Source organism: Zonotrichia leucophrys, chromosome 6, assembly GCF_028769735.1.
Source record: "Zonotrichia leucophrys gambelii isolate GWCS_2022_RI chromosome 6, RI_Zleu_2.0, whole genome shotgun sequence".
In the NCBI taxonomy this organism is placed as follows: Eukaryota; Metazoa; Chordata; class Aves; order Passeriformes; family Passerellidae; genus Zonotrichia; species Zonotrichia leucophrys.
In genome coordinates, this window is record NC_088176.1 from 30410898 (window position 1) to 30423599 (window position 12702).

Consider the following 12702-nt stretch of genomic DNA (forward strand, 5'->3'; position numbering starts at 1 on the left):
AGAGGAGGTATATTGCTTTATTTCTACTCAAATTTGGTGGCTGGCAGTTAACTGCAGAGATTTTTACCAGATTAAAAACAGATTACAGCCAAGATCACTCAGCTAAATAGTCCTCAAATCAGTGTCAAGAAAGTGGCAAACTCACTCCAGCCCTCCCTGAGTGAATTCTTTGGAATCAAGTGTTGGTCCAGGCCTGGTAGACTGGTACCCAAATAATAAAGCAGAGCAAGAGATGTTACATATTTGGAGAGAAATAAAACTCAGGCTCCTGGACAGCAGTGGATTACCAGGACAGCAGAGTTTCTCTAGTGCAGCCCCTTGCAGCCTTAGCCATTAACTGAGGGGTGGTGGAGATGTCACAGACGTATTTTATGAAAAATCCTTTTGCCAGGATCTTTTCTCCTGAGAAGCTTCAGCTTCTCCATGTTTTGCTGCTTTGGAATGTGATTTAGAGAATTGTTCACCCAGCATGTGAAATTGTTTTTGCTTGATGACCAATGACAGCCACCTGTGTCGAGGCTGTGAGCAGTCACAAGATTTTATTATTCATTCCTTTTCTAGTCTTCTGTTGAAATCCTTTCTTCTATTCTTTTAGTGTAGTTTTAGTATATAATTTTCTTTTAATATAGTATATATCATAAAATCAGCCTTCTGAAACATGGAGTCAAGATTCTCATCTCTTCCCTCGTCCTGGGGACCTCAAACACCACCACAGTGGAGGCATGAGGGATTTTAGAACCACAGCAGGAAATCTTCTTTTTTGTCTCACTGAAATCATGTTGATACCAAATTGTTTTCTTCCACTTTGACACAGCGCAGTCTAAAAGAAGATTTTTGGAATGCTCTTACATGGGCAAACAGGCAGAAAATTTCTGAGGAAACAACCCATAGAGAAAGTAATTTCTGCTCAGGCAGTGTCTATAAAGTCATTGCATAATTAGCTGGATTACTCTCCCAGGTTTGTTTTATTTCCTTACAGGAAGATAAATTGTCTAGTTATGCCACAAGGAGCCCCTCATAACTCACATTAGCTGGGAAAGGCTTTAATTTCCCTCCTGGCTCCCTTAATGTTCTCTGTCCTGCTTCCTTCCCACGTTCCAGCGCCGTCATTAGTTCCCATAACTCTGCTCAGACTGGTGTCCTCACTCATTTGCTTGGCTCTTGGCTTCTTTTCTGTGGCAGCAGCCCCTGCAAAGGCTCAGCAATGCTCCAGCAGCCACCAGGGCTGGTGCATTCCCACCCTGGCAGGTGCCAGGGCTCGTCCATCAGAGGCAGCAATGAGAGCAGGGGGAAGTGTGCTGTGCAAATGCCTGGGCTGGGCTCCCCCCAGCTCTGCCCTGCTCATTAAATATCACAGTAAACAGATGGTGCTCATTTCATCAGCAGTGACAAAGGAGAGAGCTGTAATAGTCCAATATTTCCAAATCATTTGTGCCTTACATTCATTCTTCTTTTTAGCTTTTGTTAGTATTAGTGTCTAATTTCAACCAATTTGGTAGCTCCTCTCTTATGTTCCTTTTCCTGGCACTTTCTAACCCCTTCATTGTTTAGAAATTAAATATTAGTTCTCTTGGGGAGGTTATGAACTTTGGAACAGTGTCAAAAATCAATTATAATTTTTCATCCTTAGCATGACTTAAACACTGAAGATCAACCACAGCCTGTAGAGGTTTATCAGCCCCCTACATTCAAGGTGGCACCTGAGACACTGACTTCTACATTCAAATTAGAGGAGCCAGCACTTAAAGTTTGCTTCTTTAGATCCTTTTGAGGTTTAGAACTAGATAATCTTTTAAATCCCTCCCAACCCAAACAATTCTATGATTCTAAATCCCTCCCAGCCAATTCTAAACAATTCTATGACTCCATGGGTCTGTGTTAGGGTAAATAACTGAGAGAGGACCTGAGTTACTTGGTGTCCAGCCAGCATAAAATCTGGATTTCCAAAGTGCCAGCTCTAGGATGGGAAGGGTAAATGATATTTACCATTTTCCTAATAGCTGCCTTTTAGTGTTTCCCCACACTCATTCACAGCTCAGCATGCTCCAGTTAGTGCTGAGGGGAGTGTAATGACAAACTGGTTGTTATTAGATTCCTCCTTGATGATGCTTCCTTGGTATCAGTGCAGTAGCAACAGGGACAAATATGGCTCAGTGGGAGAGAGGAGGAAAATTGCCTTAGCCAGAGCATGTCTGTGGTGATGCACAATTCAAAGGTCTGGGGAAGTGTTTCTCTTCCTCCTTTTATTAAGGTAAAAATGTTTCTTTTTATTTGTGATGCTTCAGTTAAATCATGTGTGCATTAACATTTATCTCCTCCATTTATTCACACAAAACAGACTGCAGCTCTCGTTTAATACATTCAGGGTTTCTGTGTCACAACCTGAGCTCTTGCTGGGCTTTTGTCAGGGAGACATTTTACAGCATGTGGCAAAAACACAGATCCCACACAGCCAGAGCTTTTGTATCTCCTAAATTGCCCAGATTGTTTTGTGTCATTTCTTTGTCTGATGTGTTTGCCTTTAAGCAGCTAAAGACAGAACTTCTGTTCACTCTTCCCTCTAAAACCAGAGTCCAGGGGCAATAACACTCCCAAACCTGGGACCAAGCCTTCTTAGAAGGCTATTTCAGAACTTGTTTTGACACCTCACTATTGCATAAGGATACCAGGAAAACCTCTTCTCACTTTTCCAACATGAGGACTGGTTTTTTTAATCCATCAGAGGAAAAGTATGATTGACATCATAGAAGAGAAAGCCTTGTGTGTGCATCTCCAATGTGTGACAGCTCATCTATCTGACTTCAATTTGAATTGCTGTTCAGATTGCTCTGTGTTTTGTCTTCATTGAAAACAATCTTGCTGGTTAGAATAAAGCACATTTCTTTAAAACACCATTTAACTTTATTTTAGCAGAGGGAATAGCTGAAAATACATTCACTTTTTACCACGTTCAGGGTTTATTTCATGTCTTTTTTCTTGTGTAGGTGGTTAAGGGTGGGTTATATTCCTTTAATGGGGATATAATTATATAATTACATTCTGAAATTATGCACTTGCAGTCATTTCTGCTCCTTCACGTTCAGCAAAGAGCAGGGTCTGAGCTGAGCCACAGGGAGTCAAAAAAGGGACTTCTTTAGGGATTTAGGTTCTACAGAAAGAGACAACTGCTGGTGTATTTTAGCTGCTGCAGAAAGGTTTCCCTCCTTGTGAAAGGAAATGCTTTTTGTTGGTGTGAACTCTGGGGAGAACAGTTAAGGGAAAAGCTTGGTAACTGAGGAGAGGGAAGAAACAGTGAATAGAAATGAGGGGGGAAAATTGAGATAATAAGGGAAGGCACAGTCCCAAAGAGCATGGGTTGAGCAGGATCAGAGGCTGGGCTGCAGTGCAGCTGGGCCAGGCTTTGGGGACTGCCTGCTCAGTGCCCCAGCTCCCCTTGCCTGTGCTGAGCCAAGGATTTCACACAGACACCTCCAAGGAGCAGCAGCACAGCTACAGACCCAGCCCAAGGGGAGCAGGGGAGGCAATGAACCTCACCTTCCAAGCAGATCATGCACTGCAGGTATGGTTCACCCTGCTCCTGAGGGCTTGGCCTCTTTGAGCAGCCATCAAATGCACAAGATTTATTCTCTTTGTCATTTTCTGTGAGCAGCAAGATATTTTTGTGAAGGAAATGGAAAAGACCTCTCCACAAGCAAATTTGTTTTTTTAAATGTTGTGACATCACTTAAAAAAAAAAAACCGTTGTGTTCTCATGGTTTGTTTTCTACAAAAAACAAAAAATAGCAAGTCACAGCACTTGGCAACTCCTGGCTGTCAGGGTTTGGTGACGCCAGCAGGAGCTGCAGCAGATGGAGAGTTGCAAACATTCTGGAAGCTGGGACGGATGGATCTGCTGGAGCTTGAGAAAGCAGAGCTGCAAAAATGCTCCTACGTCCTCAAGTGTGAGCTTTCTTAATAAATAACACTTTCAGGGGAAAAGAAGTTGGGATGTGACAGGGCTTTTGGGAGCAAGCCAGCTCCCTCCCTAGCCAGCAAGCTGCTCTGTGGAATGGGGCTCTCTGTGAAGCAGATGCAGAGGCAGCAGAAAAAGTCAGCTTGTTCTCTTGCTTTGGGAATCATAATCATCACAGAAACGTGGAGTCTGGAGCTGGATAAGCATCAGGAAGGACAGACCTGAGGATATACCAGCAGAGGCACCAGCATAGTAAAGAAATGTGCGTTTTTTTCCCCTTTAATACCCCAGCCATGTGCTGGTGAATTCAGGGGTACCACAGAGGCCTCACTGCACCAACGCTTGTCAAGGTGTAACCACAGATGGATGGCACTGAAAGGTGACATGAATCTTGGTGAATTTCCATGTAAAAGCCTCAGAAGTCTGTAGAAACCTGCTTAAGGTGTTCCTCTAGTGCCATCCTGACTTGCTGGGAAGGTGGCTGTGAGATCTGAAGTACCATGAATGTGTCACGGAAAGCAGAATGAGGAGGTTGCTCTTACTTGACCAAAAGCACCCAAAATATTCAGGATTTACAAAGAGTTCTCTCTGGGAGAGCCTTGTCTGAGCACAGAATATGACCCTGCTCTGTAGACCCACAAAGAGCAAAACTCAAAATCCCGAATCAAGGTGGTTTTTGGAGCTGCTGAGGGTGACTTGCTGGTCTGGAATGGGACAAGATGCAGAACTAAGGGAGATGGAAAGGTCAGACCTGGATCTGCAGCATTCCATGGAGAGTCCTCCATCCCAAGGAAGCACAGAGGTCCCCCAGTCCTGGAGCTTGGTCATATAAACAATGAGCAGAAAGTGCTGAGATTCAACCAAGCTTCACCATGGGATCATCATGGGATTCACCATGGGATCCACACTGGACTCATCGTCAGTGACTGATGGCAAGAGAAATTCTCTCATATATGCATGGGTACTAGACTGGTTGTCTCCTGTGCTATGCAGCCTCCTGGTTCATCGTTTTCGGAACATAAATCAGTGAAAAGACAGAGTAAATATAGTAAATAAAAATAATTAGCTGAGAAATACTTAATTTTTCAGTAATGCCCTGATGGATGTGATGGAAGCCCTTAAAACTCCATCAATAATGAAGCTTTTCTCCTACATGCAGGCTCTTTGTTTCTCGGTGGCTGGAACAGGTGGTTTTCAAATGCAGCAAAATTTGTCTCCTCCTTTCCTCCATATCCTAATTTCCTCACCCAGCAGGGTTCTGCCTCCATGAGGAAAATGGAATTTCTTGTGCTGCTCACCCAGCCAGCAGCCACAGAGGCTGTGTGAGGATACACAGACTTAGCCAGTCAGTGCTTTCTCTTTCAGGGTCCAGTCATAGTAATTAATTTCTTTTTATGTGTAATTTTGCTGTTATTGCCTAAAACTTGGAGTGGAAATTCAGCTGTATAAAAGAAATATTTGCATCATCATTATTAATGGCAATTATTGCTGCTTATGCAAAGGTGTTGTTTGTTTTCTGATAGAAAATTTCTGCACAGTGTTGTCATAAAATAAGCCATGACCCCACGTGTGTTTGAGTGGAACCAGTGACAACAGGCAAAGCTCTGCTGCTTTGGTGCTCCTGGAGCCTCTCTGGAACTGAGAAGTTGCAGAGAGCCAAGGAGCCAGCCCCAGGACCTGTGGAGAGCCAGGAATAATCCTCTTTTTGTAAGGTTAGTTTTACCATGGGGCAGGGAAGGCCAGCCCTGCTGAGTCCATCCAGGGGGAATACGGACATTTGAGTGAGCACAGTGCTCATTTATTTTAATTTTCCCCAGGTGTATTGATGGGAGTCCTGTTACTGACCTGTTCCATCAATCTGTATTGCAGAAAAGCAGCAATAATTACATGCTTTAAAGCAGCCTGCATGTAGAACCAATGTCTATGTATATAATGTCCACATGCTGCCTTTTCATCCACTTGGAAAGATTAGTCCCTTTTTACTGGAGGAAATAGAGGGTTAGGCAGGATCTGTCAGGAGCTGCTGTGGGTGAACAGGATTGTGGTCCTCCTGTGGAGGAGCAGTGAAAGCCTTGACAGCTCATTATTACAGATTTGTGCTGAGCACTGGCCGGGCTGGGGAGGGCTTGATTGGATCTCGGAGCAGAAACGCTGCAGGTGAGCTGGCTGGATGTGTCAGAGCACAGTGAACGATGCTGCCATGACCTGGGGCTCTTCTGGGCCTTTCTCTGCTGCTCTGAGCTCATTAAAGGTGCCAGTGAAAGGCAGAGGGCTGGGGAGGCTGTGCTGGGGTTCACCATGAGAAACGCTGGGATCAGTGACCTGGGGGGCAGGAAGGGAATGTTGGGGGTGACACAAACTGGAGGGGTTTGCATTTGAAGGTGCTCAGGAGCTGAGTGCTAAAGCCCTGAGCAGCCTGGCCTTGCCTCAGAGGTGGCCTGTGGGAACCCAGCACATCCCTTTGGCTGTCCAGGACTGCCAGGACCCCTGCCAGGGGGCTCAGAGACCCTGGCACAGAGCCCAGAACACCTGTGGGTTTGATTATGACCTGTGGAGCAAATTACCAACCTCAGATGAAGATCTGCAAGCCATGACAAATTAAGTAGAATGATAGTGAATTTATCACAAGGTAAAAAATTAGATTTTGGGGTTTCTAGAATGGGGGTTCAGGGGACAAGATGGAGGGATCTGGGCATGTCCAGCCTTTCTTCTTCCTCTTGGCCTCCATCTTCTGCTGTGATGTTGGCATTTTTAGATTGGTTTAGAGTAGAAGCTCACTGTCTAACACAGGTGATAGGTATTGGGAAGTAATTGTAAATTGTGACAGTGTTCACAGGAGTCTTGGGTTGAGGGAAGAGATGAGGATCTGACTCCATGTTTCAGAAGGCTGATTTATTATTTTATAATAATATTGCATTAAAACTATACTAAAAGAATAGAAGAAAGGATTTCATCAGAAGGCTAGCTAAGAATAGAATAAGAAAGAATGAATAACAAAGGTTTGTGGCTCAGCTCTCTGTCCAAGCCAGCTGACTGTGATTGGCCATTAATTACAAACATCCAACATGGGCCAATCACAGATGCACCTGTTGCATTCCACAGTAGCAGATAATCAATGTTTACATTCTGTTCCTGAGGCTTCTCAGTTTGTCAGGAGGAAAAATCCTAAGGAAAGGATTTTTCATAAAAGATGTCTGTGACAGTAAATAATGCACAGGTAGTTTTTAGTATAAAGACATAACACCACCCCAGGGGCAGGCAGAGTGCCTGGAACTGTCCTGCTGAACAGACCTCAGCAGGGCAGGAGAAAGAATTTTATAGATAAGAAACAAAAAACAACCTTGAGACTGAGAAAGGAAGAGCCCTGACTCCTTCTTCAAGCTCTGGGCTGGGAAAAGAGACTCTTTAACATTTCTAAGGGTCACTGTGACCAGCAGAGATCCCAACAGTGGCCTTGCCTTGAGCAGAAGTTGGAGTGGCTCCAGTCCTCCTGTGACCTGTGTCTCCAGTGCAGAGCTCCTGCCTTCTTCAAAAGCCACCACAAATTTCAGCTGTTCTCCCAGGGGTTGGTGCTCTTGTAAGAAGAGCAGCAGAGTGGCCTTTGGTGCTGAAATCAGGAGTGAGTTGTAAAAAAGGAATACTGAAGGCTTTGCTTATCTGACATGGGGAGCCAAGGCACAGCATTTGGAAAGGAAGGGTTCCCAGGAGACTGGCTGAACACAAAATATGCCTGGGTCCTTGACAGGCACCTTTCACACTCTCATCCAAAGCTGACATAGCTAAGATGGCATTTTTTATTCTAGCCAGATTTATGTTGCCACAGTCAGAGGCTTTTCTTAGAGAAGTTTCTGCTTCCTGCCCTCTGGGGTCTGTAGCTGCATTTCTGATGTCCCCAAACCCTCTCATGGTGCAAGATTGTGAAGAGCTTTAGAGAAAGTTATTGCAGCCTTGCTCTTGAGGGTTTCAAAGACAGGGCTTGAGAAGCAGCAGGACCAAGGCAGCAGGAATCTGACAGAGAGTCAGATTCAGCACATCAATATTTGATAGAGAAAAATATGTTTGTTGTCCAGGGCAGGGAACGGAGCTGGGAAGGGGCTGAGGGAGCTGTCAAGGGGCTCAGCCTGGAGCAAAGGAGGCTCAGGGGGCCCTTGTGGCTCTGCACAACTCCCTGCCAGGAGGGGACAGCCAGGGGGGGTCGGGCTGTGCTGCCAGGGAACAGGGACAGGACAAGGGGAAAGGGCCTCAGGCTGGGCCAGGGGAGGCTCAGCTGGGACAGCAGCAGCAATTTCCTGCATGCAAAGGGTGCTCAGGCCTTGGCAGGGGCTGCCCAGGGAGCTTTGCAGTGCCCAGCCCTGCAGGTGTCCCAGGAAGGGCTGGAGGTGGCACTCAGGGCTCTGGGCTGGGCACAAGGTGGGCACTGGGCACAGCTGGGACTTGGTGATCCTGGAGGGCTTTGTCCAACCTCAGTGATCCTGGGATTCAACCTAAGACTTGGAAATCCATGGAGTATGAACCTTGCAAGTTGCTCAAAATTCTGTTCTTTAGTTTCTCTGGCTTTTTCTAAGGAGTTTTTCTAATTAAGATCCAGCCTGTGGCTGCTTTAACTTCTCTTCTAGTTTCTTGTTCAATTAGGTATTCTTGTTTTATTGGACGTTTTCTAAATGTGCAGGTGGTGTCTAGTGGTAGCAATGGGTTAGAGCAGCAGCAAGATCTCAATTGCTGGTTTAGGTCTAAAATACTCAGTTTATAGACATTCTTCTAGGACAGAGAAGAGCTGCACTGCCTTGGTTCTGACTAACAATCATCATCCACTCTGTCCTCAGAACTTCAGCTGATGTGAATCCCTGATATTTATCAGGTGTTTATGTTGCTCTCAAATGGATCTTTCCAAGACAAAGGAGTTGCAACCTGGACAAGGCCAGAGCTCCCCTGCCCTGCCCCAAATGGCAGCTGATGGTGGGGTCTGCAGGGGGCAATGGGGAAATCTCTGATCTGGGAAAATCTGCCTGGGGGCTGCTCACTTCTGCTCTGAAAGGGAGTGAATTATTGCCCTGCAGCAAAGAGAGCTTGTGAAAGATGGAATTGCAGAGTCATTAATCTGTAAAAGATCTCCAGGATCATAAATTCCAAGCAGCACCATCACCCTGTTCACCACTCACCCACGTCCCCAGGTGCCACATCACAAGGTTTTTGAACACTTCCAGAGATGGTGACACCACCACTGCCTTGGGCAGCCTGTGGCAAGGATTTACAACCCTTTCCAGGGAGAAATCCATCCTGATGTCCAACCTCACCCTCCTCTGGCATGGCTTGAGGCCATTTCCTTTTGTTAAACAGGTCTGGCCTGGGACTGAGCCTGGGGTCACCACTGCTGACCAGCTGGGAAATAGAACACAAAAAACCTCTCAAGGCTCAGGTATGTGTTCAGCTTTGTCTTCAGTCACTATAAAAGCTTTGAGTCCACTGATAGGAAGTTTAAAAATATTTTTCCTTTTTATTTTTATGTTTTATTCCTGGTAAATTTGCACTGAATGGACTCCATTGACAAAAGTGTGCTCCCTTTGCTGTTGCATTGCTTTTGGTGGATACAAACAAGTTGTCCCCTATGACTGGGTAGATTTTTATGTCACCTGAAGGATTTGCTCTCCATGACTTTTCTGTGCTGTTAAGGTGTCTGCACTGCCCTTGGGATGAGGGCACAGAGCATATATTCCAGAGAAACACTGAATCCTAGAGTGTTTTGGGTTTTCAGGACCTTAAGCTCATCTCCTTCCAATCCCCTTGCTCAGGACACCTTCCACTATCCCAGGTAACTTCAAACTGGCCTTGGCTTAATGGAGTTTTAAAGACTTTGAGTTCCTCGTTTATATGGAAATTTCATTTACATCTTAAAGAGCATCAGCACTGTGTGTTCTTGCATGGATGGAACTGACCAAGAGAACTTTTGGAAGATGCCCTCTTTATTTGTTTTGTATTCAACTTTAATGAGCAATTATCTGATTTTTCTCTTATTCAGTACTTTATCTGTCTCATATAGAGGATGGTGGCTGCTTTTAAAATGTAACAAATTCACAAGCAATTAGGGCAAAGACATATCAATCAAAACAATATTTTCCTGGAGTAAAAATGAGTTACAGTGCAACCCAAAAGCCACCAGAGAGTGGAAAGTGTTGAGAGCATGATTTTTGAATGCTCTTCTCCAAACTATTATAAAATCTGATTTATTTCTACTGCTGAGTGTGGCAGGACTGTCTGCAAGTAGCAGAACTGCAAGCAAAAGGAGCTTCTAAAAATGCTGATTTTAGTTGCAGGCAGTAATTAGGAGAACAGTGAACTCTTGGGCAGAAAACAAAGCCTGGCACATCCATCATTTCACACCTCTTTGGTGAGGTGCTAATGAGATTTGAACACTACACAGGTCTGGATGTGGCCTGTGCACTCAGTCAGACAAACACTTCAGGAGTGTTTATACAGTGGCTACTTTGATTGTCTGCAATATCAGTTACTCCTTTAATAATGCATTTTTATGTTTATTGTGCTGGAGAGCAGAGCTGCTTCTGCATGCAGAATCTTCCCTCTCCTGTCAGCAGGCCCAGCTTACCTGGAGCTGCTGCAGCACCACCCACCTGCTGCGGGCTCTGGAGCTGTTTCCTTAATTGCAACAAAATCATTTACGCCAAATAATGCCACGTTACAACAGCATAATTCAATTTGCTGCTGCTCATTCTATTTGCATTGCCCTTCAGCTCTGGCACCCTCCCAGGGAAGGACCCAGGAGGAGCAGGTGAGACATTTTCCTGGAGGGATAAAATTGCATTCCACAAAGCCCAGTGCCAGGTCTTTTCCTGTGGCAGAATTCTGGCATTATTACATTCTCTGCATTTCACTTGTATCACACTGAAAAATAATAATAGTGAGGGTTTTCTTCCTAGGCTTTCAAATCAAGATTACAGTCTCTTGCTATTTTAACTTAATCACGTCCTATTATCAAAAATAAGGGGGTTTTAAGAAGCATTATACATGTTGTTTATGTTTGAGCATTGGAGCTTTTATCTTAAAACCTGTACTGAATTGTGCACTGCATTAATAGATGCCAAGGCTAGGGGAAATTCAGGCTGCCTCACAATTATTGCCTAATGAACACAGTAATGAAACTTGTGAGCATTTGGCTTTTTGTAGTACTTTGAATTTAATGTATATGGTTTAAGGCATTTACTCCATTATGACCTAAGGTATTAGCAAGAAGAATGCAATTTATTAACCATTCTGCTGTTTGTCTGGAAGTATTTATAGTAAACTTTTACAATTAATCAAAAGCAGACATTGTAAAAACAAAAATCTGATTTATTGCCAAGCTCATAAATGTCAAGTGTACTGTTATGCAGGCTTTGTATTACTTCAGTTGCAACTTTAAAGAAGGTTTTAAGTGATTGGAAAAAAGGAAGTTTATTAAAGGCTCAGCAGGTCTTCCCTGCTCTCTGCTGTTATTAATGTAAATCATTGCATCGTGTGATAGAGGAACAACATGGCAGGAGAAGTTTTTAATCAGGTTTTCTCTGTGACTACCCAGCACCTCCAGGAAGAACTTAAAACACAGACCACTGTGTTTCCTCTGGCAAACAAAAGCAAGGAAGTCTCAGAAGAGAGAAAGGAGAGGGCAAACCAGCCAGGGTGGATTTAATTGCTGAAGTTTTCTCTGGGTCACAGCTTAGCAGCCTGTGATGTTTGTCAGGAAATTCAACTCTCTCACCTCTTTGCCAGTGTCTGTAGTTGGCTTTGTCTTCAGTGCTAGATGCTGTGCTTGAGGCAAAGCTGATTTGTGGGGCAGCACTGTTTAATCTCTGCTGGGAAAGTGGGATCATTTTGGGCAGGATCTGAACTCGGGTTCTGTTGGTACCCACTGCCATGGTGGGGGCACACCCGGGGGGACACAGCCACAGCAGGGAAGCCCCTGGTTCTGCCTCAGCTCCTCCCTGGCTCATTTTCATGTCTGAGCCATGTGGGTGAGGAGAGTGAACCTTGTTTTTCATATACAGCAGCTCCATGGCCTCACCTGGACGATGTGTGTGTGACAGAGCAAGCCTTGCCTCAACCAAGAGGCTCTCACCTTTCTGCTTACAAAGCAGCACTGCCTGAGACTCAAATCCAACCAGTCCTGTGGATCAGATCCATTCCTGGGACACCACTTGGTTGTTTCTGTAATTGGTGAATGCCCTTTGCAGAGTCGGACTTGCCTTGGAGTGATGTTAATCAACAGGCAGGGATTTGATTGTGGCTTTCAGCAGTGCCAGCCCACATCCACCTCACTGACCTGCACAGACTGGGGTTTGGTCTCAGAAATGGAGAGGTATGAACAGGTTTCTGGTTTCAGCCTGAAAAAAATAATGTCCTCAAAATTCTGCCTTTTAAAGGTGGTATTTGGAAGATTGAATTGCTTCTGTGAAATGAAATCATGGAATGGTTGAGGTTGGAAGGGACCTAGTTCCAAATTCCCCTGGCAAGGTCAGAGCTCCAGCCCTTCCCTCTCTGATTTCTGCTCCTAAAGGGACACACACCTCAGCTGAATTGTCCTTGTGGTGAGAGGGCTTGAAGTGGCTGACTGGACCCAAGTTGGGACAAAATTCGGCTTTCAGTCCCTCAGAAAGTCTGCAAGATTTCATTCAGCATCTGCTTTCATGAGAATTGACCTCAGCCTCTGCGTGGGTTGGACAGGGGATGTCACACCCAACCCAAGCTGGCTGCCAGGTCCC